The 26,385-nt window shown below is 46.1% G+C and overlaps 1 non-coding gene across 7 annotated transcripts in view; it reads left to right on the top strand.

Moving 5' to 3' along the window:
- LOC100354781 (uncharacterized) overlaps positions 1-24,706 on the top strand; it is a 60,742-nt gene extending 36,036 nt beyond the window's left edge. For 4 of the 7 annotated variants that reach the window (XR_016212886.1, XR_016212889.1, XR_016212883.1 and 1 more), the window contains one exon: positions 24,404-24,706. This is a non-coding gene — a transcript (uncharacterized LOC100354781). Of the gene's footprint in view, positions 1-24,400 lie in introns of all 7 variants that reach the window. The other 3 variants (XR_016212888.1, XR_016212890.1, XR_016212884.1) reach the window with 1 other exon arrangement.
- The last annotated feature ends 1,679 nt before the right edge of the window (positions 24,707-26,385 follow it).

Here is a 26,385-nt window from a genome sequence, read left to right as displayed (position 1 = left end):
ATGCAGGTGCAGGGTCCCAAACACTTGTGTCATCTTCCACTGCTTTCCCAGGCCATAGCAGAGAGCTGAATCGGAAGTGAAGCAGCTGGGACTCAACCCAGTGCCTGTATGGGATGCTGGCGCTTCAGGCGGTGGCCTTACCTGCTATGGCACAGTGCTGGCCCAGGGTCTGTTCTTCTGATGCCTAGCCAATCCTGGACCAGCAGGGCTTGTTGGGGCATGGCATCTGGAGGCTGGCAGGTCTAATGCCTCCATTCCCTGCTTGCTGTGTGTGCAGTGTGGATGTGCAGCTGGGTGGAAGGAGTTGTGGAGAACCTATCACTGACCCTGGCAAGAGCACATGTTTTGCTGATGTTGAGTTACTGAGAAGTTGGCCCATGTCTGTAGATGAAGAGTGGAAATGCAGGCCTTGCTGGTGTGCTTCACTGTGTGATACGAATTTTCCACCTCCTTCTCCCTCTCCTGCTGCTAATAGTTGTCCCAGATCCATTATTCAAGCAAAAGCCACTTGGCCATGCCCCAATGAAAAGACCTGAGTAAGATCCTGGATTTTCCTCTTAATAGCTGTGAAGGCAAGGTACTCAAGTCTTGGTTTCACTTTTCTTATTTGTAAAAGTGAGAGAAAAATCTGCCCACTCAATGTGTTACTGGGAGGGATAAGTAGGGCAAGTTTTATAAAGTTGTATTTGGTGCAATGTGCTGCCCTCAATGGCTGGCACATAGTAGCTGATTTACAAAGACTAGCTGTAACAGTCACTGATGATAGTGATAATGGTAATGTTATGTCATGCCACACAGGTGTGCAAAAACATGAAATGTGATTTTTTTTTCCTGTGTGTATCTGAACTTAATGTCTCCTTTTTTGTTTTTTAAGTCTTCATTTCTCTGAGTAGCAGAAATTTAATTTCAGTAAATTCAGAGTCTTGGCCTACTTGCAACCATGGGGAGGAAGTCTGGTTCCTGCAAGCAGTGACCTCTTGTTCTTCCTCCCTTCCGACTGCCATCGGCCCTCAGCTGCTGTCCACACAGCTGGCAGCTGTGTCTTCTCCTCCCACCTGCAAGGCCTCTCCTGATCTTTCATTATGTTGATTATTTCTGCTCTTTTCTCGGGCACGTGGAGGATCTGGTTGCTTCCCGCATCACACTGAGAGCAGGGCAGCTGTGTGAGCCTCTCTCTCAGGTCCAGATGCCTACAATCCATACACAGCTATCCTAGGCCACTGCATTACCCCATGCTGGATTTCTCTAGAAGCTCTTAAATCCCCTAGAATCCCAGTGGAATCATTATTTTGCCCTTTCCACTGGCACTTGGCTGGGGGTGTGTGGGGATCCACACCGGTGCCTCACTACTTTCACTTCCCTTTTGACTTACACACATTTTCTGTCCCAAGTCTCTTGGAACTGTAACAGTAACTTTCTGCTCAGCTTCTGGAGTGCAGAAGTCTTTGCCTTAAACTCAGTTGTGAGTTTCAAGTCTGAAATGCCTAAATCGAGACTTGGCTTTCTTTCTTGCAGCATTTCTGCTGTGCCACCTCTGTCCTGAGGCTGGCAGTACTAGATGCCGAAGTATCTGCCTGGGAGAAAGGGGTGGGTAGAGAACCAGGGCACGAGCACATTGCTTAAACTCTCAAAATATTTTCCTACTACATTGTTATTATTATATCCAACCTCCATATGGCTGCAGCCCCATGGGGCTGAGCTGCAGATTGATTTGCTTCAATGTTGGAGCATTTGAGGATGATTCTGTTCTGACCTGTTATTGGCAAGGAAAAAAAAATTGAAGAGGCAAATAGTGAAGTGAAGGGGAAAGGCAGAAACTCCTGGTATATGAAGCGCTGGTTTAGTGTGGCACTAAATGCAGCTCTGGCCTCATTCTGCTTTTCAGTCTCCCAAAGGTCGTGCCATTTTTCTTGATCTGTTTTTCTATTTCCTTGTTCCACAGTCCATCATTGGATGCTCTGCTGCCTAGGCAACAGCATTTGGGCAGCTTTCAGCAATGTGTTACTGGAGGGTGTCACGAGTTCCACGCTTGTAGCATTTCTTGCAATTGGGGGTGTGTTCTCCAGCTCCGTGTTGTCAGTGTACAGTCTCGTGCTGACTCAGTGAAGCTGTTGGGGTCCATTTTTGTATATTCTTGGGCATGGGAGCTGAGAGGAAACAGTTATCTATATTTCAGAGATGTCATTGTCAGAATCATGCTCAAGTGACCATATTGATGCTCGTGGCATCTCACTGCCTCCTCTCTTGTGTAAGTGTCTGATCAATGTTCTTTTGAACCGTGCTATGTTGTCAGCTGGACACTGGGGACCACAGCATTGACTCTTACCTGCAAGACAACTACAGGAAAAAAATGCAGAGAACAATGTTTGTGTGTCTGCCCAGGATTCACCAGGTATGCTAGAACAGGATTTGCAGAATCGAACTATGAAAGGAACACCTAAAAGTTCACCACCATTCCCACCATCACCACCACCAGCAGCAGTAATATTAGTTGCTACTGAATGACTGTTTTGTGACTGATACTTTGCTATTCTTTATGTGTTAGTCCATTGAATTTTCCTGGCATTACCTAAAAGGTACATGTCTTCCATTTTGGAAGTAGGAAAAGGAGTTTGCAGAGATTAAATAGCTTTTCTTTTCTGACCTGGTGAGGACACTGCAGCAGAGTTTAAGCTCAGGTTGTTTCTGACCTCAGACCATTGCTCACGGGGCTGCAACGTCACCTTGTTGTCATGATTGATGAGCATTCTGTCGGCTTTGCTGAATCCCTAACACCTGTCCACACGTGGTGACTAGTTGAGGCACGATCACACTGAGAAGAAAGTGACTCTCGCTTATATGAGAAGTCAGTTCTTTGTGTTCTGGAGTGTTTCCTGTCATCAGGGAAGGGAAGCAATGTGACACACGGGTAGAGGTCCTTCGTCTCCTGTGTTCCGTTTTCTTCCTGATGCAGTTCGCCATCATCTTACACGAAGAGAGCGAGGCAGCATCCCAGCTGGCCTTCCTGCTGCCCAGCTTGTCATCCTCCACACGAGCTCTCAGAATCCTTCTAGTCTTGGAATCTGCTCACAGCCATTCAGAGATTCCTCATGAGCTCAGCACAAAGTCTGACTCCTTCAGATGGCCTTGGAGGCCCCATGTGGTCTCTGCTTCCTATTTCCGGGCCTCGTTTCTCACCACCCCTCGGCTCCTGGGTCTGAGCCTTGGGTCCACCATCCTTCTCCTTCTTCCAGGCCTTTGCACGTGCTGTTCCCTCTGTGGAGAACACTGCTCTTCTGTGCTCTCTACCTGGCTTTCTGGCTTCAGTTTCTCCCCCACATCTCCATGTCTGTGTCGGTGCCCCGGGCAACCTTTCCTGACTTCCGAAGCCTGGTGAGGAGTCTCTTTCATGTGCTCCACTGTGTCCTGCCCTGTGGCATCACGCCCATCCTGCCTTTGTATCCCCCTCCTTCCCCATAGAGGTAAACTCCATCCTGAGCCCATGTCCTGCTCGGGGCTGGCATCCAGGCAGCACTGGGTATATTCATCTTCCAGTATTTGCAGGGGGTTGCTTCCAGCCTCTGCCACAGACATTGAAATCCTGAGGGCCCAAGTCCCTTGTATAAAAGGGTATGATATTCACATGAAACTTACACACATCGTCTCATATGCTTTTTTAAAAAAAATATTTATTTATTTATCTAAGAGGTAGAGTTACAGATAGACAGATGGAGAGATAGAGACAGGGAGAAGGGTCTTCCATCTGCTGGTTCACTCCTCAAATGGCTGCAACGGCCAGAGCTGGGCCAATCTGAAGCCAGGAGCCAGGAGCTTCTTCTAGGTCTCCCACACAGGTGCAGGGGCCCAAGGAGTAGGGCCAACTTCTGCTGCTTTCCCAGGTCATAGCAGAGAGCTAGATCAGAAGAGGAGCAGCTGGGATACAAACTGGCACCCATATGGGATGCCGGCGCCGCAGGTGGAGGCTTAGCCCACCACACCATACACCACACCATACACCACACCATAGCGCTGGCCCCTGCTATATACTTTAGTTCATGTTGTGATTACTTACAATATCTAACACAGTATAAATCATTGTTGTACTATATTGTTTGGGGAATAATGATGAAGAAAAAAGTCTGTGTGTCTTCAGATACATTTTTTTTTTCTGAATGTTTTCTATTTGGTATTGCTTGAATCTATGGATGCAGAATCCTGGGATATGGAAACCAACTGTAAATATTTGTTACATAAGTGGAGAGTTATAGGTAAACTGTCTTTATAGCCATTTAAAATTATGTATGTATGTATTTATATTTATTTGAAAGGCAGAGAGACAGGGACAGACAGGTTGACAGACAGACAGGGATCTTCCATCCATTGTTTTGCTCCTCAAATGCCCACAACAGCTGGGGCTGGACCAGATTGAAGCCAAGCGCCTGGAACTCAACCCAGATGTCCCATGTGGTTGGCAGGGCCTCAAGTACTTGAGTTATTATCTGCTGCCTTCCTGGGTGTGCATGAGCAGGACGCTGGACTGTGGAGTGAAGCTGGGACTGGAACCTTGTCACTGTGATATGGGTTTTAACTGCGGTGCCAAATGTCTGCCCGACTTGTAACCAGTTTTGAAATAGAGCAGCTTCTTGAGACCTTGGGCTTGGGAACATTATTATATTTAGGGACAGTTCTCTCAACAAATGAAAAACTACAGAGGAAGGCCTTGGTACAGTCTTTCAGGGACTGCGGGAGAGCCCTTTGTTAGATAATGACAATCTAAGCATCTTTGAATTTACAAAGGGAAGAAATGCAGAATGTCAGTTAAAAGCACACACTCAACCACTCTCCCAAGCTCTTTCTCTTTTATTAAATGAGGTTGTCAACTAGCATGAGACGCAGAGGAAAATCATATTTTAACCTGATTAATGGGTAGTCCCATTATGCTATTTTACAAAATATTAAAGAATGGAACTCGGTCTCATTGTCACTCCTCACTTCCCTCCTGCCCCTCCTCAGGACTTAAGCCCTGGAAAACGTCTGCTCTGGCTTTTCCTTTTCAGACGGGTAGTCAGGGCCTGCAAAAGGCCCCACTTGGCCAGTGCTCTCATCCACGGTCAGGAGGACCAGATGGGACTATTGACTGCGGGGAGTTAAGAGTTCTATCCCCTTGGCTCCTACCCTCACTCTGACACAATTCTTCGCTGGATTTTCATACAAATGAATGCTCCCCAAGTGCTTTTCTTTTCTGCATACCCCAGCTCTTGCCCCAGCAATTATTTTTAGCAGCTCAGGTGGCCCAGGCTTCAGCTTTTTTTTTTTTACATGCATTTGCAGGGCTCTTCGCCCCCTCCCCCCAGCACAGCAAAGGAGAAGGTGGGGTTCTGGGGCTGCTGTTTTCTGGAAAGACCCATCCACTCCACACACAGCTCACCTGCTGCCCACACAGACTTTCTCTCCTGCCCTTCCCTCCTCACGCCCATTTGAGCCCTGGTAACAGTGGCCAGGCCTGGGTGGAGGGGGAGCAAACAGACTGGGCTGCTTTTAGGAAGATTTCCTTAGTGCCATCTGCTACCTCTGCAGAGGTCACTGGGATAAACCTATTTGCTAAACAAAGTGGTTAACAACTCATGAATAAAACTTTAAGAAAAATTCCAAAGGGCTTTGGGGACAACTTTTCTGAGGCTGTCTTGGGTTACTTTCAAACTTTCCCCCCTCCTCTACCACATACCTCCTCTGAGCTTGCACTTTCCTTGGGTTCCAGTAGGGGGCAGCTGTCATCAGGCCTCGGGAGATGCCTTTTTTCTTTTTTATGCTTTCATTATTATCTGTGTGTGAAATAGAAGGCATCAGCAGAAAAATGCACAAAAGCATGCAATGTACAGAAGCAAACTCCCATGTAGGTCAAGAATCAGAATCCTGCCTGTGCCTTACACAACTTTGCATACGACCCTTACCCCCTTCCCTTACAATTCTTACCTTTCCCCAGAATTATTCAGACTAAACTCGCCTTCGGTAATAATTTCCTGCTTTACTTTAGTGTTTACCACACTCAAATGTATCCCAATACAATATGGTGTCTTGTTGGATGATTTTGACATTTTGATGATTTTGAACATTATATAAATGGACTTCTACAGTGTTTATTCCTTTGTCTCATTTTGCTCAAGATCATGTTTATCTATTGTCACTTCTGTGTAATAACAGTGGTAATAATATTGATTTCCTTTACCACAAATTTATTTATTTATCATTTCTACTGTTGATGGGCATTTGGGTTATTTTAAGTTTGTGGTAAATGTGAATGACACCACTGTGAACATTCTAATTTGTGTATCCTGGCACAGGTAGATATACATCTTATTATTTTTTTTAATGAGAGAGAGAGAGAGTGAGTGAGTGAGTTAGTGGATAAGCGAGCACTTCCATCTGCTGGTTCACTTCCCAAATGCTTGCAACAGCTAGACCTGGGCCAGGCCGAAGCTGGGAGCTGGAAATTCAGTCTAGGTCTTCCACATGAGTGGCAGGGACCCAGCTACGTGAATCATCACTGCTGCCTGCCAGGGTGCACATTAGCAGGAAGCTGGAATTAGAAGGAGAACTAGAACTTGGACCCAGATACTCTAAGTAATGAGGTACCTTTGTACCAAAAACACCTGCCCTAGACATTTCTATACCTCAGAGTAGAATTTTTACCTTCCACTTACTTAGTCATGTTGTACAGTTTTCCAAAATAGTCATTCTAATTTACAGACTCCTCAGCAGAGCATAGGAGATTTGGATACAGCATGTATTTGTCAGTATGTGGTCTTGTCAGACTTGGCCAGTTTTAAGGCCAATGTCTTTTTACCAGTGCTGGACCTAGTGGTGAGGGCACCTTTCTAATGGCTTCCATGTGGCTCCTGTAGCGAGAAGGGGCTTCAAGAGGTTCTGTTGTACTGGGACAACAGGAACTGCAGACTTGGTTGCCCATCTGCACTAAACACAGGTGGAAGATGGCGCCTCAGAGAGAAGAGAGGTGCTCTCCCCTACCCATTCCTCTCTCCTCTGGACTGCACCACCAGTGCTAACACTGGCAATTAGACTCTGCCATCTGGACAGCTGCTGGCAGCTGTGACTGGTGGAGGGTGCGCCAGGACTGGGCACAAGCCAGGTCTTGCTTCCATGTGTGGTCTATTGCCTGAGCCTGGTCCCGCACACACAAATGTGTTGCCTCACTCATGTTGTCTACTCAAGGGTAGTTGCTGTGGGGCTTCCTTGAGGAAAGATGTGGCAATTATGCCCAATTAATGGACTCAGCCCAATCCATCCTGATTTTTGTCAGCTTTGATCACCTCCATTTCAGAACTGGTTGATTTCACAGCTCTGGTCTGAGCCTTATGTGTGTAATGGGGACAGTGTCCCCTACTGTGAGGGCAAAATGGGTAAGGTTTATGAAAGCGCTTTGAAAATGATCAAGGAGCTGCTTGTCCAAGTCTAGAGTCATAGATTCCAGGGTGGTATGGAGTCTATAGGTAGAATTATTATTTTTTAACAGGTGGAATTATAATTCCAGGTCAGCTTTCCTCTACCTGAGACCCCTCCAAGGAGGGGAACAGGGGGAAGAGTCTCCACGTAGGAGGCAGAGTGGATTAGACCTGCTTCTTGCCCTGTCCCTGCTGGAAGCTTCTCTCTAAGTACTTAGGCAGAGGTTGGGGTAAGCGAATGGTATTTTTTTTTTTTTTTTGACAGGCAGAGTGGACAGTGAGAGAGAGAGACAGAGAGAAAGGTCTTCCTTTGCCGATGGTTCACCCTCCAATGGCCACCATGGCCGGCGCACCATGCTGATCTGATGGCAGGAGCCAGGTGCTTTTCCTGGTCTCCCATGGGGTGCAGGGCCCAAGCACCTGGGCCATCCTCCACTGCACTCCCTGGCCACAGCAGAGAGCTGGCCTGGAAGAGGGGCAACCGGGACAGAATCCGGCGCCCCGACTGGGACTAGAACCCAGTGTGCCGGTGCTGCAAGGCAGAGGATTAGCCTATTGAGCCGTGGCGCCGGCAGTGAATGGTATTTTAACAATTTGCTAGAGCTTGGAAATAGCTAAAGAAAAACAGATAGAAATGGAGGGGGAAAAGCTCCCAACAACAGCAACTTGATGATCTGGTTCTGAGTCATGCCTTTTTTTTGAAACCTCAGAGGGGCAGATACCATTTTTTTTTTTTTTTGACAGGCAGAGTGGACAGTGGGAGAGAGAGAGACAGAGAGAAAGGCCTTCCTTTTCTGTTGGTTCACCCCTCATTGGCCGCTATGGCTGGTGCGCTGTGGCTGGCGCGCTGCGCTGATCTGAAGCCAGGAGCCAGGTGCTTCCTCCTGGTCTCCCATGCGGGTGCAGGGCCCAAGGACTTGGGCCATTTTCCACAGCCTTCCCAGGCCACAGCAAAGAGCTGGACTGGAAGAGGAGCAACCGGGACAGAATCCCGTGCCCTGACTGGGACTAGAACCCGGTGTGCCGGTGACGCAGGCGGAGGATTAGCCTATTGAGCTGCGGCGCCGGCCTGTTTTAATCCTTGGTCCCATCAGAGAGGCCTCCAACGAGCTGCCTACCATGCCCAGTGTGCCAGGGACCATCCTGGTTTTACCTGTTGACCTAGAATGTTCTTAATGGTAATACTTTTTAAAAAAATATTTATTTATTTGAAAGAGCTAGTGAGAGAGAGAGAAAGAGAGAGAGAGAAAGAGATCTTCTATCCACTGATTCACTTCCCAGATGACTGATACAGCTGGGTCTGGGCCAGGCTGAAGTTAGGAGCCTCTTCTGGGTTCCCATCTTGGGTGGCAAGGGACCAAATACTTGTCCATCCTTTGCTGCTTTTCCCAGGCCACTAGCAGGGAGCTGGATTGTAAGTGGAACATCTGGGACATGAACTGGTGTCCATATGGGATGCCAGCATTGCAGGCTTTACCTGCTGTACTACAATGCTGACCCCACAGTGTCACTTTTTAGTATCAAACTCATTCCAGTTTGGATGATAACTTTTATATTTGTCCTATCAAAGACCAGCAGGCACTTTCTGGCTTCTTCTAGGAAAACCTGCTTCTGCCTGCCTTGCAGAAAGATGCCTCTCCTTCCTAAAGGAGTGAACCTGACCATAGCTCTGGCTGCTCTGCCTAGCTTCAAACACCAGCTCTCCTCTTCCATTGCATATTTGGTGGGCAAGTCACTTGGTTTGCCTGTGCCTCAGTTTTTGCAAATTTAAAATGGGGATAATGGCAATAGTGTATGGCTTATAGGAAGGGACCAATAAGTTTAAGCTGATACCTTTTTTAAAAAATATTTTATTAATTTATTTGAGAGGCAGAGTTAGAGAGGAAGAGATAGGGATCTTCCATCCACTGGTTCACTCCCCAAATGGCTGCAATGGCTGGGGCTGGGTCAGGTCAAAGCCAGGAGCTTGGAACTTCATCCAGGTCTCCCTTGTGGGTACAGGAGCCCTAGCGCGTGGGCCATCTTCTGCTGCTTTCCCACGTGCATTAGCAGGAAGCTGGATCAGAAGTGGAGCAGTTAGGACTCAATCCATCGCCTATATGGAGTACCAGTATCATAGGCAGCTTAACCTGCTGCACCACAATGCCAGCTCCTATCTGATGCTATTATTACTTTATGGCAGGGATTGCAAAGTACCTACCTTGCAGCTTGAGCCCAGCCTACTAACACTTCCACTTGGTTAGCCCAGTGTTTGGAAGTCAAAAGCCTTTGGGAAGGTATGCATAGTCCTATTGGTCAAAGATATCTGCTGTTATCTTATACCAGGCCCAATTCATGCATTGGATACCTGCTGCTTGCTTGGAGCTACAGCTATCTGAGTTTGCAATCCCTCTTCCAGTCTGGAGCTGACAAACATACCAGGCTGTAGGCTGTGGCCTGAACCAGGAGATACAGAAGATGTTAATGTATGTTAATATCCCCTTTCTCTCCCAGTTTCACTTCAGCCAGGCTCAAATCTACTCTAGAAGGAGACTTCTCTTGGAAAATTTGTTTTCTGGATGCCAGAGGTGTTTCTCACACCTCTTGGTTACACAGAGAAATTTCTCAAACCTTAATGTACATACAAGTTGCTAGGAACATCATTAAAGCTCTAATTCTGGGACCAGCTTTGTGGCACAGTGGATTAAGCTGCTACCTACAATGCCAGCATCCCATGTGAGTGCTGGTTCGAGTCCTGGCTACTCTGCTAATGTGCCTAGGAAGCTCAGCTCCCTGCTAATGTGCCTAGGAAGGCAGCAGAAAATGGCCCAAGTGTTTGGGCCCCTGTCACCCATGTAGGGGACCCAGATAGAGTTCCAGGCTCCTGACTGTGGCCTGACCCAGCCCTAGATGTTGCAAATCACTTGGGAACTGGACCAGTAGATGGGAGATCTCTTTCTCTGTCTCTTCCTTCCTCCCTCTCACTGTGCCTTTCAAATAAATTAAATCTTTTTTTTTTTCTTCTTTAAATAAAGCATTCATTCTGCTTCAGCAGATCTGGGATGAGGCCTAAGACTGCACTTCTAACAACTCCCAGGGATGCTCACAAGTATTTAGGGAACAGTGGAGCTTTGGATGCTGAGAGTGAGGCCTCCTCCCAGAGCAGATTGAAGACTTTGTGTGAGCACTGAGTGATTGGTTCTCCCCTCTGAGTGTGCCATCACTGCCCCCTCCTCCGGCCTCCACCATTTCCAGAAGTGAATGAATGAATGACCGCCAGGAAAACATCCATCTCTCTCTGCAGAGGTTGAAAACTACATGGGAGATACTGGTTCTCCTTTAGGGCAGGCTCACCTGCAGAGAATTTCTTGGTATCCTGGTTTCCATTCATTGTGTCCAGGTAAGTTTCACCTGATTGTACTTCAGACATCCAGGACGGGGCTGCCTTGTGCTTTGAAACACAAAGCTTCTAAAGTGCGACTCTGCGACCAGCGACCAGCTACATCGCTGGGAGTTTGTTAAAATCCCAAATGCTTGCATCCCCCATACCTCTAGACATGCTGAGTCAGGAACTCTGGAGTGGAGCCCAGAACGGTGCTTAGCAAGCCCTCCAGGTCCTCTGCACACTGCAGTTTGAGAACCGCAGTTCTAAGCTGGCAAATTGCTTAGGTGAGTTTCCAGAGAAGAAAGCTGCAGGACCTGGAAGAGTTTGGGGGTCTGTTCAGATTCTTGGAACTTGTCACATGGTGGATGATTTCACAATTAGGATCCAGGGAGATGATGCCAAGAAGGGAGTTTGAAGGATGGCAATGTCAGGTAAGGAGAAGCAGGAGCAAATGATCCACCCCCTGGGGATAATTGTTTGGTTTTATGCAAATGTTTTAAGCAGTAAAACCAGCCAGTGATATACAGGAAATATATGTTCCCCATGCTGAGTGGTCTAAATAGAGCGTTATTAGTGATTGAGCATCCAAGCCCCTATTATACAAAGTCTTAACGGCATGAAATACACCACACCTGCTAAATGAAACACACACGGGGACGTTATGGGAATTTCTCAGCAGCATTTTATTTTGCATATTATAGCTTTTTTTTTTCTAGACCAGAAATGGTATATTAAAAAGTCAGCAGGCATAGGACTTGTTTTAAAATTATTATTACTTTATTCTGGCTTTGCAGATTTTATTTTCTTTCTCCTGCTGCTGCTCCACAGAAACGCAGAATATTCTATCCAGAAGGGACCTAGAGATCAGTGTATGGTTTACCAGTGAGGACACTGGTGTTTGTAGACACAAGGTGGCTTGCCCTTCCTTGGCAGAGGGCTTGGGGTCAGGACCAGGACCACTGATTCTCAGATCCTGTATTTGCTCCTGATTTCCATTTTAGGATCCTTAAGGGTGAGGGACTTGGGAACATGGACCCATGCCTCCTCTTGAGTGTTTCAGACAGCACTGGAGGAATGGGGGGAGAAGGTGACACATGCCCATCATTTACGTGTCTACACATAGCCTTGAATTTAGTAACCTTGAATTTGAGGCTAACTAGGAGGCTGTTGTTTGGTCAGAAGCGTCTTCCATTTGGAAGATGTCTGAGGCTTAGAATTTGGTCTCTAGGAAGTCAAAGCCATCACTCCTGGGGTCCCTGTATCATTCATGTGTTTGGAGTTGTGGGTGCTGACCTGTGAGTTGCCCAGTGCCCTCTCTTGGAAGGACACTGAACTCGCTTTAATGCTCCACTGTCACCCCCTTGAAAGTCTGAGTCATTTTTGAAAAGGGAGAACCTGCATTTTCATTTTGCGCTGGGTCCCTCAAATCAGATAGCTTTTTTTTTTCTGCATCTCTCATATTCTCTTTCCCATATCCTTTGGAACTCAGCTGACTCTCCACGGAGTATACTTCAGATTGCCACATTACTCTCACAATACCAATCGTGCTAATCCTAACAATCATTTCTCTCTTTCTGCAGGCCAGCCCTGTAAAGTAGTTACAGTTATTGTCATCGCTCCCACTGCACAGATGAGGAGACTGAGGCTTAGGGCAATTAACCGGCTTGAGGTTACTCAGCTAGGAGTTGGGGTTAGAACCCTCATCTCTTTGCACGGAACAGAGAGGCTTCGTTACGGTTCTTTCGAGCCTCCCGGTGTGGTCTGCTCTGTGCTGTGCTCTCTGAGATGGTTCCCTGTTTTTCCTCCCTGACTGTTCCCTTTGTTCGGTTTTACTCAGCACCATGCCTAGCACAGATGGGGCCCTCAATGGATATTTACTTAATAAGGGCATTTGGCTAAATTTAATGTGTTTAGTTGTATCCAGACTTCCTGCAGACTATAGAAGCTTCCAGACTTTATGTTTAAATTTCTCCTGTGAATGAAGCTGCAAAGTATGGCTGGTGGGAGCATTGCAATACCTTATATTTGACTTCATGAATTATTTATGGAATTAGCACCGGAATCATGATTAATTTGTGGAGCGAGAGACGTTGCTCCATGGCTCTGTGCCTGTGTTTTCCTGGCAGGGATAAATTACCTTCCCATCGGCTGCAGGGTGAAGACTTGGATGTTGGTTTCCAGGGGAGACTCGCCCTTGGGACATCCCTCTTGCTTCTCTTTCCTCCAACTTGAAAAGACCACGAAGTACAAGTTCTGCCACAGGCCAGCCACAAATGCCCTATATCTTTTTGAAAAAGATTTATGTATTTATTTGAAAGGCAGAAGGATGAAGAGAGATGGGGGAGACAGAAAGGGAGAGAGTGGGAGAGAGATAGAGATTGGTTGATTGGTTTTCCATCTGTGGTTCATGCTCCAAATGGCCACATCAGCTGGGGCTGAGGCAGGCTTAAATCAGGAGCCAGGCACTCCGTCCAGGTCTCCCATGTGGGTGGCATGGATTAAGGTACTCAAGCTGCCATCTGCTGGTTTCCAGGTGCATTAACAGGAAGCTGGATTGGAAGCAGAGCAGCTAGGATTCCAGCTGGCACTCTGATATTAGATGTGCTGTATCTGCTGTGTCACAACACTCATCCTGGTCCATATCTTTTGGCAGTAAGCCAGCTCAGCTTCCTTCAATATTGATTTAACATGTCTGTTAACACATACCTGTTAACACTGTATACCAGGCATTGTGCTAGGTACGGGGGTTCAAAGCAAAGAAGGCATGTTTTCTGCCCGTAAGGAGTTTTCATTCTGGCCAGGGGAGACAGGCAGGGATACAGACTGTTACTTGATCAGGTATCAGTGGCCGGAAGTGCATGTCATGCAGTGCTGTGGGACAGCAGTGTGGTGACGTTCCTGGGCAGAGGTTTAACACCTAAACAAAGTCCTAGGAGGCAGAAGGGAAGTAGTATAGCTAGAGACGGGAATAGGAGAAGTGTAGAAGGATGAGCATTCCTGTTGGGAGTAACCCTGCAAAGGCCTGTGGGAGGAAGGACCATAGTAGACATGGGTGTAGGGAAGGGGATGCACTATGTGCCCTTGAACTGCTTAGACAGAGGCTGGAAATGGATGTGGGTCATGCCCAAGGGCCTGGACTTTGTCCTGGAGGCCGAGGTGGTGGATGGGGTCAGAGCTGCCAAGAGCCAGTATGGCTCCTGTTCTGTCTTTAGGATGGCTCTATAGGTACACAGTGGCCTGGTTGGGGGAGGGGAGCTTCCAGATCCACAGGGCTCAGGGAGAGGGGGATGCACACATTGCCCGAAGGGGGGGCAGGAAGAGCTGTGGTTAAGCCAGCTATAATCCCGCTCCATCAGCAGGTTTCTTCTCTGAGACCTCCTGTATAATAGCAATCGCTTTCCCATTTTCTTCAAAGCATCACGAGGAAATATAACTGCGGCTGGGTTCAGCAGCCCTCGCTTTTGAGCCATAAACTACAAATGATCACAGTTTACTTTGATGCCTTTGGAATTCCCCGACGAGTCACTGTGGGTTCTTGCCACTTGCTAGCTGGAGAGTCGCCTGTGCACACCGGCTCTGCTTTCGGAACCAGCGCTCGCCTCCCCGAGCTTGTCTGAGCGTGTTATTTATTCTGCAGTGCTTCTGCAGGCTGGAGCTGTGCTTGGGGCTGCTGGGCTGCCGCAGCCACGCGTAGGGGTCTAACCCTGCTGCCCCAGCCTTTACGGCGGAAAAGATCACTCCAGACTCCATTTGTTTCAGGTAGAAGAGAATCGGAGATTCCTGCAGGGTGAAGGCAAAGGCGGGGGACTCCAGATAAGTGTTCCTCCCCTCGCTATTACTTATTTATTAGAGCCAGTGAGGCGTAACTAAGAGAAAGGAAAGGAACCGAGGAAGTGGAGAATACAATGGCCCCTCTGATTTTAATGGGAGAGATGCCTGGAAGTGATTCCTAAATTATTAAATAAATCGATTTGATTCTTGAAGCTGGCCTCCAAGGTATATTTGTCAGTTTCATTATCATCGTCTTCAAGGGTAGGAAGAGTCACTCACGGAGAAAGTTTTATTCCCCCCCGCCTCGGTTTTTATTTTGAAAGCTGCGGTTCGTGACCCCCCACAATTAAGCCCTCTGTCTCTGTGTGTGAGTAACAGGAGCGGTGATCTCTCATTTTTATTTTGGCTTCCAGTCTGAGCCCATTTGTCTTCCAGGCCCACCGACGTGTAAGAGGATCTGGCCAGCTGTGGGGCAGGCAGGTTTTAGAGAATCTGGCTCCCATGGCAGTTACAGGACCGTGTGGCCACAGAGGAGTTCTGTGGCCATTTGTCCACACACAGGAGTCCTGTCAGTGAGCTGTTTGCCTAACAGAATCCAGCGAGTGCGAGAGTAATAGGTTATACCATTCCGCATGACAAGAACAATACCTTAGCGCACGGTAGGGAAATAATAGATTTTATTTTTGGGTTTTGGTGGTGATTATGGTGGTGTTTGCTCCTCTCTCTCTTGTTTCCCTCTCTCCCCTTCAACACTCCTACTGCCTGCAGCCCAAAGGTAAAAAATGCCTAAACATCTGAATTCTTTTTCTTAATTATCCTCCCGAGGAAAGCAGCCCCAGCACCAGGGTGCAAAAAATTTGAACTATAAATAATAAGCCGAAAGGGAATAAAAGAAATGACACCAGAATAAACTAAGCCATTAACTGAAAGCTTTACATCACCGTCCTCCTCGGGCCTGAAAAATCCGAGGGAAGGTGGTTAAGTATTTATTTTCCAGAGAATGTCATTATAATCTGCAGCAATTAAAAATGGACGAGGGGAATGGCGCGCCATGATTTCTGGTGGCACCTCCGGCACCAGCGCATGAAACACTTTGGGGACCGTGGTTCCAACTCTCTGCCTGAGGGTGAGTGGTGCTGAAGGATGGAGCTGGGGGCACCACTGCTGCCTGGCTCTGGGGTCCAGGGCAGAAATCGGAGAAGGGAGGTGAGCAAAGTTAATCAGCAGCCACTGAGCGATTTCCAAGATAAAGGAGCGCTCCTCTGCGACCATGGCGTCATTGTTTCTGTCACCTTGGTGCACCTGGTACAGAGAATGCCATTCATATCTGCAAACCCATCAGCTCCCCAATTACTGCCTTGAGTTTCAGTTTCCTGGATGCCCTCCCCTTCCCCAGTCTGGGGAATAGGCAGCCATCGTGTGGGGTGGCAACACGGGTCATGGAAGGTGGGGGGACAGAAGCACCCTGGGCTGCATGGGCCACAGGACAAGAGGACCCTTCCTCTCTTCCCAGTTCCTGAAGGCAGCCAGGGTGGCATGTGAAGAGACACACTGTGAGTCACCTTGAGGCCTGGGCAGTCCTGGGAATGGTCTCCCTGCTGCTCTTCCAGGGGTGCCAGTCTTGCTTTGGTGCCTAGGACTGAGCAGGGCCCCAGAGCACGTGTTGCCCATGGCAGGGTGCACCCTGCCCCAGCAATCTCGCCCTTTGTTGGCTGCCAGCCCACCAGTTAGCAGGGTGGGGAGGAGCAGAGCAGGATTCCTGGGAAATACAGAAGACTTTGCTTTCCCATCCGGCTTAAAGAGAGTTAAGTGAGAAAAACAAGGTGCAGAAAGGTGTAAGTCGATCTCCGTTTTGTAAAACAAGCCATGACAAGTGCTCAGACTGTGTGTGTGTGTGTGTGTGTGTGTGTGTAGGGCTGGACTACATGGTCTAAGACTGAAGGAAATCTAGGACACAGAATGGTCTGAGGTTGCTGATATGGGGCAAGATGTTCATGCTAACGGCACTTAACATGTGGCCTCTTTCATGCAAAACGAATGTTTCTGTGTGCATTCAAGTTTACTGGACTCATCTTTCCTCCCAAAGTGCCTCCTTTGAAAAAGTCTTCCGGTGCCAGATGCCAAGTGCTCAGTCTATGTGGGCTCTTTTCCTGCGGTATTTAGGGTCACCGCTCTGCAGCTTCTTTTATGACATGAGCCAAGAAAGAGCAGAGCCACTTTGCCTCAGGGAGAAGCTGTTATTAACTGCTCTCTTGTCCTCCCTCCCCTCTGTCCTGATCAAGGGGACAGCAGTGGGAAAGTGAATTTTCTCAAAAAGCCTGACTCCTCTTAAATGGACGTGGTGCCCTTTGGGCAGACAGATTTGTAGGCAGGAGACCTTGGGAGGACCCGAGTGAGCGGGAGATGTCTGGGCTGCCGGAGCCCTGGGGCCACCTGGGTGGTGCGAGGCTGTCTCTTCCCTCACAGGGAGGGACAGATGTTGTGGAAAGCTCTTGGCTTTGAGGATGGCAATCACAGGGCAGTGGTTTTTGGCTCAACATGAGGAATAATTTTTTAAAAGTTATTCTTAAACTGACACACACTTACACATTTTTGGGGGAAACCATACGTGTTTTGATGCATGTATGCAATGTGAAATGATCAAGTCTGGGCAATTAGCATATCTGTCACCTCAAACATTTATCATTTTTTGGTCTTGGGAACTTTCAAAGTTCTTCCTTCTAGCTGTTTTGAAATATGCAATAAATTATTGTTGACTATAGCCATTCTGTGCTGTACAGAACAACAGAATGTATTCCTCTTTTTCCACTTTTGTAGTTTAGCACCAACCTCCCCCCTCCCTTCCCAGCTTCCCAGCAGCAAACCACACTCCCCACCCCCTTCCCGGCTTCTGGAACTCCTATTCTACTCTTTTCTTCTATTAGATCAATATTTTTTAAGCTTCCAAATGAGGGAGAACATGGATTATACGTCTTTCTTGTGCCAGGCTTATTTCACTTAATAGACTAACTTCCAATTCCAGCCATGTTGTTACAAATGACAGAATTTCATTTTTTCATGCTTGAATAATAGTCCTTTGCATATATGTATCCATTTTCTTTATCTAGTCATCTGCCAATCAATACTTCAGTTAATTCTGCGTCTTGGCTATTGTGAACAGGGCTGCAGTAAGCATGGGAGTGCAGATAAAGAAGCACTTTCTAGCGACTGACGCTGACAACTGGCTGAGTCACCTCTCAGTAGGAGAGAGGGGTTCTCATCACTGATGGGCTCAGAGCCTGGTGGTGGCTTCAGTTCCAGATCTCTTTGCTGTTCCACTGGTTACCTAGTCACAGGTGACTGCTGTGTACTTGAAATGTGGCTGTGGAGTCAGGGGAATAAGTTTTTTAATTTTAAATGTAAAAGCTGAGGCAACGTAAAAATACTTTTTCTGTTAAGCACACATAACTGTTTTGATAGAACTTCGTTTCACTTTATTTTTTATTATTTTTTTTTTATTTGAGAGGTAGAGTTACAGACAGGGAGAGGGAGACAGAGAGAAAGGTCTTTCATCTACTGATTCACTCCCCAAATGGCCACAATGGCTGGAGCTGGCCTGATCCAAAGCCAGGAGCCAGAAGCTTCTTCTGGGTCTCCCACATGGGTGCAGGGGCCCAAGTGCTTGAGCCATCTTCTACTGCTTTCTCAGGCCACATTAGAGAGCTGGATCAGAAGTGGAGCAGCTGGGACTAGAACCAGTGCCCTCATGGGATGTCGGCAACATGGGCTGAGGATTAACTTACTGTGCCACAGTGCTGGTCCCTCATTTAACTTTAGCTTTTGAAATTTTAATGGTTGACTTGAAGTATGGAAAATACCAGATTTTGAAGACTTAGCATGGAAAAACAACATAAAATATTTCATTACTAATTTTTATATGAAGTACATATTGAAATAGTATCTTGCAAATATTGGGTTAACATATGTGATTATGATCCATTGCATGGTGTTTTTTTTTTTTTTTGACAGGCAGAGTGGACCATGAGAGAGAGAGACAGAAAAAAAGGTCTTCCTTTGCCGTTGGTTCACCCTCCAGTGGCCACAGCAGCCAGCGCGCTGCGGCCAGTGCACCGCGCTGATCCGATGGCAGGAGCCAGGTACTTATCCTGGTCTCCCATAGGGTGCAGGGCCCAAGTACTTGGGCCATCCTCCACTGCACTCCCTGGCCACAGCAGAGGGCTGGCCTGGAAGAGGGGCAACCGGGACAGAATCCGGCGCCCCGACCGGGACTAGAACCTGGTGTGCCAGCGCCGCAAGGTGGAGGATTAGCCTAGTGAGCCGCGGCGCTGGCCCCATTGCATGTTTTATAAGGAGAGGCTGCTGGAAAATGGGAAGCAACATTCTCAAATGTGGCATCTGTCATGGTTCTGTTGGGTGATTCTCCTCTGAGTCTTTGCCAGTGTTGGGAGCTTGTGATTCTATCTAATTGTCCTTGTAACTGATATGGATTCTTGCCTCACATAAACCTATGTGGCTTCCCTAATGGCTATCCAAGATGATTTTTATGGGTGGCAATGTTGGGAATCAAGATAAGTGCCCAGACATCAGAGAAATGACTGGAGCAATTCTGTCTGGAGTTCTGGAATTTCTGATGAAATTTATTACATAAGAGGTTAGCTTACATGTGCAAAAGCTGGTATTTAAAATAATAGGATGAGGTTTCTTTTAAAAATCAGAATATATAACCTGACTTTTATTCACTGCCTTTCTCAAGCAGTTAAAGTTGAATAAAAATCTTTCATCGTTCTGTATCATTAAAACACACCCCGAGAAAGGCCTAGAAACACAGTGGTAGACTCTAAATTAAGCAATAAGATATGCACTTTTAGTTTCTCTAATTACCTATCACTGAAAGTAGGTTGGAACTAAAATAAACATGCTGCCTTGAAATGAGAATTAATATGTGCCAGTGCTACCGGGGAAAACCCTATTAAACAATTGAATTTTGGAATATTTTGCTTTGTCAAAAAAACCCAAAGGCATTCTTCCCTTTGGAATTGAATCTTCATTTAGAGTTTTTTCTTTAATTACTTGTTCCATGTGTTTTACAAAGTGCCTTTATCGAGCTATTATGACATTTTGTTCATTATGTATTGAACCCTGTCACATCCTATGAAGGAAATAACTGCCTTCTCTGGCCCTCCTTGGGAAGCCAAGTGTAAATAGTGCTGTGATCCCAGGGGGGAAGAGCTGTATTAATCATGGAACATAATGTTGAGAGTTCTGGAAAAAATACCTTTTTGTCATTCCACTGGGGACAGGTTGGGGAGATGGGAGAGAGCAGGGGGGAGAGCAGAGGGCAGGAAAAGATAGGGTAGGGTGGAGTGGGTAGCACTTGAGGATTTAGATCTCGATGTCATTTAGATTCCCAATCTAGGCTTTGGGTTTAGTCTTCCTGGACCTTTTGATCCCAGATCATTTGTTTTTCAAATTAGCAGTGAATTCTAATATCGTTGTCCAAGAAAGATACTCTCCATGTAGGGTAGGCTACAGACAGATCTCAAGATAGAGGCTGCTAGAATCACAGCACAAATTCATTTCCTAGTTCAGGATCCCCAGAATAATCAAAAAGGGGTCATGATCGGGTATCATTTCTTCTAGGGATGAGCACATATAGATTGGACCAGCAGAGAATCTCAGAGTTTGGACAAGTCCTCATCTCTGTCCCTCACTGGGAGAAGAGGAGAATAGAAAATGCAGTTCAAGCAGAAGCCCAGAGTCTATTATCAGCACCGGAGCAGGGAAAATGTTGATGTTAGGGCTGAAGGACGACAAGTTAACTATCACCTTTTGCAATGAAAGTTTAAAAAGACAATTTAAATATCACCTTTTCAAAGGAAAATGCTAAACAGTTTAGCCTAGGCTATTATCAGGACCACAAGTGACATCTCTTTTTAAAAAGACAAAAGAAAAACACTGTTGTGGAATATCTAGCCACACACACACACACACACACAGACACACACACACACACACACATCATGTAGTTCAAATGACCTTGTTATTCTGGACAGGCTAACTCCCAAAAGGGAGGTTAGCCTTTTAAGAACCTTGGTTCCTAGTAGCCCTTGGGGCTCTATTACACAAATACAATAAACAAGAAGGATCAAAGTCCTGGAACCCATCCTCCTGCTTTCAGCTAGCGTTTCTACCAAGAAACTACTGCATGATCTAACTTCAGAAACTGAAGACAGATGTCCCATTTCATTAAAATTTTTTTTAACATTTTGCTTCATAATAGTTTTAAATTTACAAAAAAGATTGTGAGGAGTAATACAAAGAGTTTTCATATACTCCTCACCACATTTCCCATATTAACATCTCATATTAATATCTTTGTCCAAAATTTGTGGGCCACACTCAGCTTCCCCTATTTTTTAAATTCCTATTTTAGTTCTGTGGTGGTTGAGGGGAAGCAGCTGCTATGTGCCGAGGGTTTTCCACGTTCTACCTTCTTATTCTCATATCAACACATATGGTAGGTATTGTTTGTCCATTCTGGGTATGAAGACATTGAGATTAAATAATGTGCCCCAAGGTAAAGAGCCACTGAGGAGGGGGTGTTGGGAGTTTCAGCCAGGTCTATCTGACTCCAAAACCATGCTGTTTCCCACTACTGTATGTTGCTTTATTAAGTTCTTTTCAATATCTAATCAGTGTCTTTTCCAGCTATAATCTAAGCTCATTATCCCAGTGCTTGGTGGAAATGGAGCAGTTATCCTCAATTCTCCAATTCAAAGCCCTTTGGATGTTTGAAGAAGGCTACCTCAGCCTTCTCTCTCCTTTTTCTTATCTGCTACACAAGAGCTAAGGGAGAGTGATGTTCGTATCCCTGAAATAGCTTTGTTTTACTTAATTGGCCTTTCAAATGTATCTACAAGTCTTGCTTATGGGAAACCAGCTGTGTGCTCTGTTTCATTCCTTCATTCATCCAAGGATTTAATGGAGTGCAGATTGAGTGCCAGGCACTAGGCTGGATGCTAGACATCCAAAGAATAAGATTGTGCTAGAATGAAAGAGGGAGCTGTAGCCTGTGCCTGAGCGGGACAGAAAGCACTTCACAGGGAAGGTGGCTGTGGAATTGGGTGTTGAAGGATGTGAGGGTGCCTGCAGCAGATGGGGTGGTTCCTGGGAGGCGCAACAGGCAAAAGATGCCCATGTGCAGTGGTAGAAGCAGGTCACACCACTGTTGGGAAGAGTTTTGGAGAGACTGGGGTATCCAGGGTATACAGCAGAGGGACAAGAGCGGGTTCAGGGCAAGCATCAGGTAACAGAGTTTGTAGGTCATTTCTAGGAGTTCATACTACTTTGGTTTTAATTATGAGAACTGAAAAATGCGGTAGAATGTATAGAGTAATTTAATAAACACCCATATCTCTACTCCTGCTGCCTAGAATTGAAGACTGCTAACATATTTCTTTCTAGCCTTTTAAGAAACAATGCGAATGTCTATGTTTGAAGTGCCTTTAATCAATACATCTGGTCTAATTTCTTTCTTTACACCCCTTCCCCAAAGCAATTATCACTCACTTGGTATTTATCCTTTCAGACGATTTCAAGCACATTTTACACACAGAAGTGATGTACTAAATAACGCATTATTCTGTGTTTTGCTTCCCCCACCATTTCAACTTCCTTTTTGAACTCCATCCACACTGACAAAGCTCATACATCAAGCTCACTTGTTTTAATTCCTGTACAAAATCCTGTTTTATGAATACCACATTTTATCTCTCTGCTTCCCTTTTGATGGGGATGTGGGGTATTTCCAGTTTTATGGTATTGGAAATGATGTTGCCGTCACTGTGCTTCTGCTGGCTTCCCCAGGGCAGTGGTGTTCACGCTGTCCTTCATGATGGAGGTGTTATGTTGGAGAATGGGGGATTTATCAAGAAAACAATGAGACAAGCTAAACAGATCCCCAGGCCTCACCTCTGGGGCGTCTCATTCAGAAGGTCTGGCCATTTTGCAGGGTAACAAGTTCTCTCCATGTGTCTTTTTGTTAGAGATGTTGTGAATTCGATATGGAGTACATATACCCTTGTACTTCCTCTCTCCTGAGAAAGGTGTGAGGCCACTGTAAGATTTATGTTGAGAGGTGCCACGATCAGATTTGTGCTCAGAGACATCACTTGGATGATGGCATGAACAATATACTGAGCCCCAACTTCACTTTTTGGAAGGCACTCTTCTTTTAAGAATATAAAGTAGAATCAGACACAGTCTCTCAAGGCAAGCAGCTTGCAGTCTACCAGAGAATTTTATAGAAATATGGACAGATGGAATCTAAAACCTGGAGGTTTAATATCCACCGGTGAATTGTTTCTTGGCCCAGGTCCCTGGGGACAGTGGGGCCTGGCCAGTCAGTGTCATTATCCGTGTGACTGTCTGCCCACCTGGAAGCTGATTGTTTGTTTTCTCTACCTTAATTCTTCCCCTAAGTTTCTTTTCTGGTGTGTTTGAAACCCGCTCTATCTACTGTATTGTTTTCCTTGGTCTTCAATAACAAATTACCTCAAACCTGGTGGCTTCAAATAACAAACTTAAACTTGTAGCGCCAGAAGTCCAGAGTCTGAGCTCCAGGGCTGGCGGATTAGTATTATTATTTTAAGACTACAGACATGAACCCTTTCTTGCTTGTTCCATTTTTTTGTGGCCCTACATGTGTCTCGGCTTGGGACGCATGCCTCTACCTCTGCTTCTTCTCTTGAGTCTTTCTTCTTTATCCATTACGAGGCCCTTGTCATTTGATTAGCAGCCCGAACCAGTACAGGATGTTCTTACTGCTGTAGATAGAATACTGGTCTCCTTTGAAGATGTCCAAGTCTTAATTTCCAGAATCTCCAGAATCATATAAAGAATATAAATAGTTCAAACACCTAAGCTCCCTTAGGGGCCACTGTTGTGGAATGGTGGGTTAAGATCCTGCTTGTGACACCAACATTCTATATTGGAATGCTGTTTCGAGTTTTGGCTGCTCCTGTTCTGGCTTCCTGCTAATACATTCTGGGAGGCAGTGAATGGTAACTCAAGTGAGTGGCCCTGCAGATGGTAGCCCAAGTACATGGGCCCCTGCCACCCTTGTGGGAGACCTGGATGGAGTTCCAGGGTCCTAGCTTCAGGAGTGAACCAGCGGATGGAAGGCTGTCTCTCTCTCTCTGTCACTCTGCCTTTCAACTGCGTGTGTGTGTGTGTGTGTTTAAAGCCCCCTTAACCACAAATCTAATTTCTTTCTTTACATCTCTTCCTGAGACAGTTATTACTCATTGGGTGGTTATCCTTTCAAATCATTTAAAGCACATTTTACACGCATGAGTGTTACAGCACATAACACATTATTCTGTGTCTTGCTTTACATGGCAAAGGGTCTTTGCAGATGTGGGCAAGCTGAAGATGTTGTGTTAGCTTCTCAGGGCTGCTGTCATGAAGTACCAGCTTCTGGAGGCTGCACATCTGGGTTCAAAGGGTCAGCAGAGTTGATTCCTTCTGAGGCTGTGAAGAGCCTCTGGTGTTTTTATCCAACATCTGGCGCTTTTCTGGCACTCTTTGGCCCTCCTTGGTACAGTTTTAGTGGAATAGTACATTGCGTAGCAGCTGGCTTTGGAGTCAGACTAGCTCGGAATCCTGGTGCCCAAAACCACCAGATATGTGGTCCTGGGAGAGTTGTTTGATATCACTGAACCTTAATCTCCTCCTCTGTTAATGGAGAGTAATACTTGCTGTCACGGCTGGAATCTGAGGTCACCCTTTCAAGTTAATGAAATAATCAGCTACTGTTTTGTGTTAGCAGGAAACAAGATTGGCTGGAGGGGTTACTGTTGTGGCACCCTGGCCTGCAGCATCAACATCCTATATGGTCACTGGTTCGAATCTTGGATGCTCCACTTCTGACCCAGCTCCCTGCTAATGGCCTGGGAAAGCAGCAGAAGATGGCCCACATGCGCTTGGGTCCCTGCCACCCACATGGGAGACCTGACTGGAGTTTCCTGTCTCCTGGCTTTGGCCTGACCCAGCCCTGACCATCCTGGCTATTTGGGGAGTGAACCAGAGGATGGAAGATCTCTTTCTCTCTGTCTCTTCCTCTCTCTAACTCTGCCTTTCAAATAAATCAAAATAAATTAAAAAAAAAAAAAAAAGAAACTAATACGTACCTCTTTTCCAGAGGCTGTAGATGAGAAGTTACCAGAGAAACATGTATATACCAAGCAGATACCCCTAAATTTGACCACAATAGAAAGACAATTAGAAGTGTTATATAACTGGGTTTGAAATATATATATATGTATATGTATATATTTCATATTTCCTGTGGATGTAAAAAAAAGTCAAGATTGATAATTTTAGAAAGTTTCCAATTCACTCAAACTGATAGAAATAATTCAATTCTCAGCTATTAAAAATCATTTGGGATCAACAATTTTTTCCTCTGGAGCTCAGAGAAAGGATATTTCTAATCCATTATATGGGGGCAGATATTAGGTATTTTAATTTCAGAGGAGTCTGAGAGGTTGTCTTGTCCAGCTTCCTCATTTTACTATAGAGAAAACCAACCAAGGACCAAAACTAACCAAGGACCAAAAGTTCTGTCCAAGCCCACTCAGAGAGTTGTTGGTGGTGTCAGGACTGGACAAACGGTCCCCTAACTTGTGAGCCATTGTTGCTTCTATCTGTATCCCCCTCGTAGGCCACTGGATGATCTGCTGCTTTGACATCCCTTCCCACATCTGGGTGATAGTCCCCAGGGAATCACTCAATGCCTCCTGGGTGGACCCACAATAACTCTGATTCCACTCCCTACTCAGAAAGGGCTCAGCAGTACTGACCAAACCTCCCGAGGCAGCTCCATGCCTGTTTCATGCACACAGCTCTCTTTGTAGCTTCTGATTGTCCAAAGCCCAAGCACAGATTTCTCACCATATTCTTGCCCCTGTGATTAATGGAGGAAAGCCCAACATTCTTTTTGAAGTAGATGGAGGAGCTCTACTCAGAAAAGCTTTGAGGGGGAAAAAAAAATTTTGAGGGAAGTGAGGTCGGGGACCACTGTTTTTAAAGCAGGAAAGGAAGCGGTGCTGTTGAGTGAAAGAATCTTTTTGAGCCTTTATTATGGCCTCTTAGGAGGAGATTCTTTTATGCTGAGTGTTTTGATACAATTCAGTGCTTAAGTCTAGAACTTCTGTTTCCAGAGAACAAAAACCCTTTCACTATCTTTATGCCTCCGCTATTAGCCAAATACCCAGCCTCTCAGAAAAAGTAATATTCCATGTAGTGATGATGGTAATTTATTTGATTTGGCATCTGAAGAACCGAGTTTGAGTCTTGCTCCTGTTACTTATTAGCTGTGGGGTCATTGGGTTTAAACTTAGGGTCTCCTAAGTCTGAAATGGTAACGTTGGGCACCCATTTCTCAGGGTTCTTCCATCTCTCCACTTTTACCACCTGCTATGTGGCAGGCACTGTGCTAAAGGCTAGTAATGCAAAGTGAGGCATGGTGCCTGCTCTCATGGGGCTCTTGTGTAGGGAGGGAGGTAACCAAGTAATCACATATGTGCGTATGCAGTTCCAACTGAATCAATGCCCAAGGGCCAAGAGCACAGTTCTGTGAGAGAGTATAGTTTTCTCCCTTTATCCTCAGGGGGGTACTTTTCATACCACAGTCATGAAACCCAGATAGTACCAAATCCAAATCCTCCAGGATCCTATGCTTTTTTCTATACATGCAGATATAAATCTAATGCCTTTTACAGCTTAACTAGGCATTTGTCCTGTACTGTG

Source organism: Oryctolagus cuniculus, chromosome 9, assembly GCF_051225735.1.
Source record: "Oryctolagus cuniculus isolate XC-2025 breed Fujian yellow rabbit chromosome 9, ASM5122573v1, whole genome shotgun sequence".
In the NCBI taxonomy this organism is placed as follows: Eukaryota; Metazoa; Chordata; class Mammalia; order Lagomorpha; family Leporidae; genus Oryctolagus; species Oryctolagus cuniculus.
This window is presented reverse-complemented; position numbering and strand designations above follow the sequence as displayed.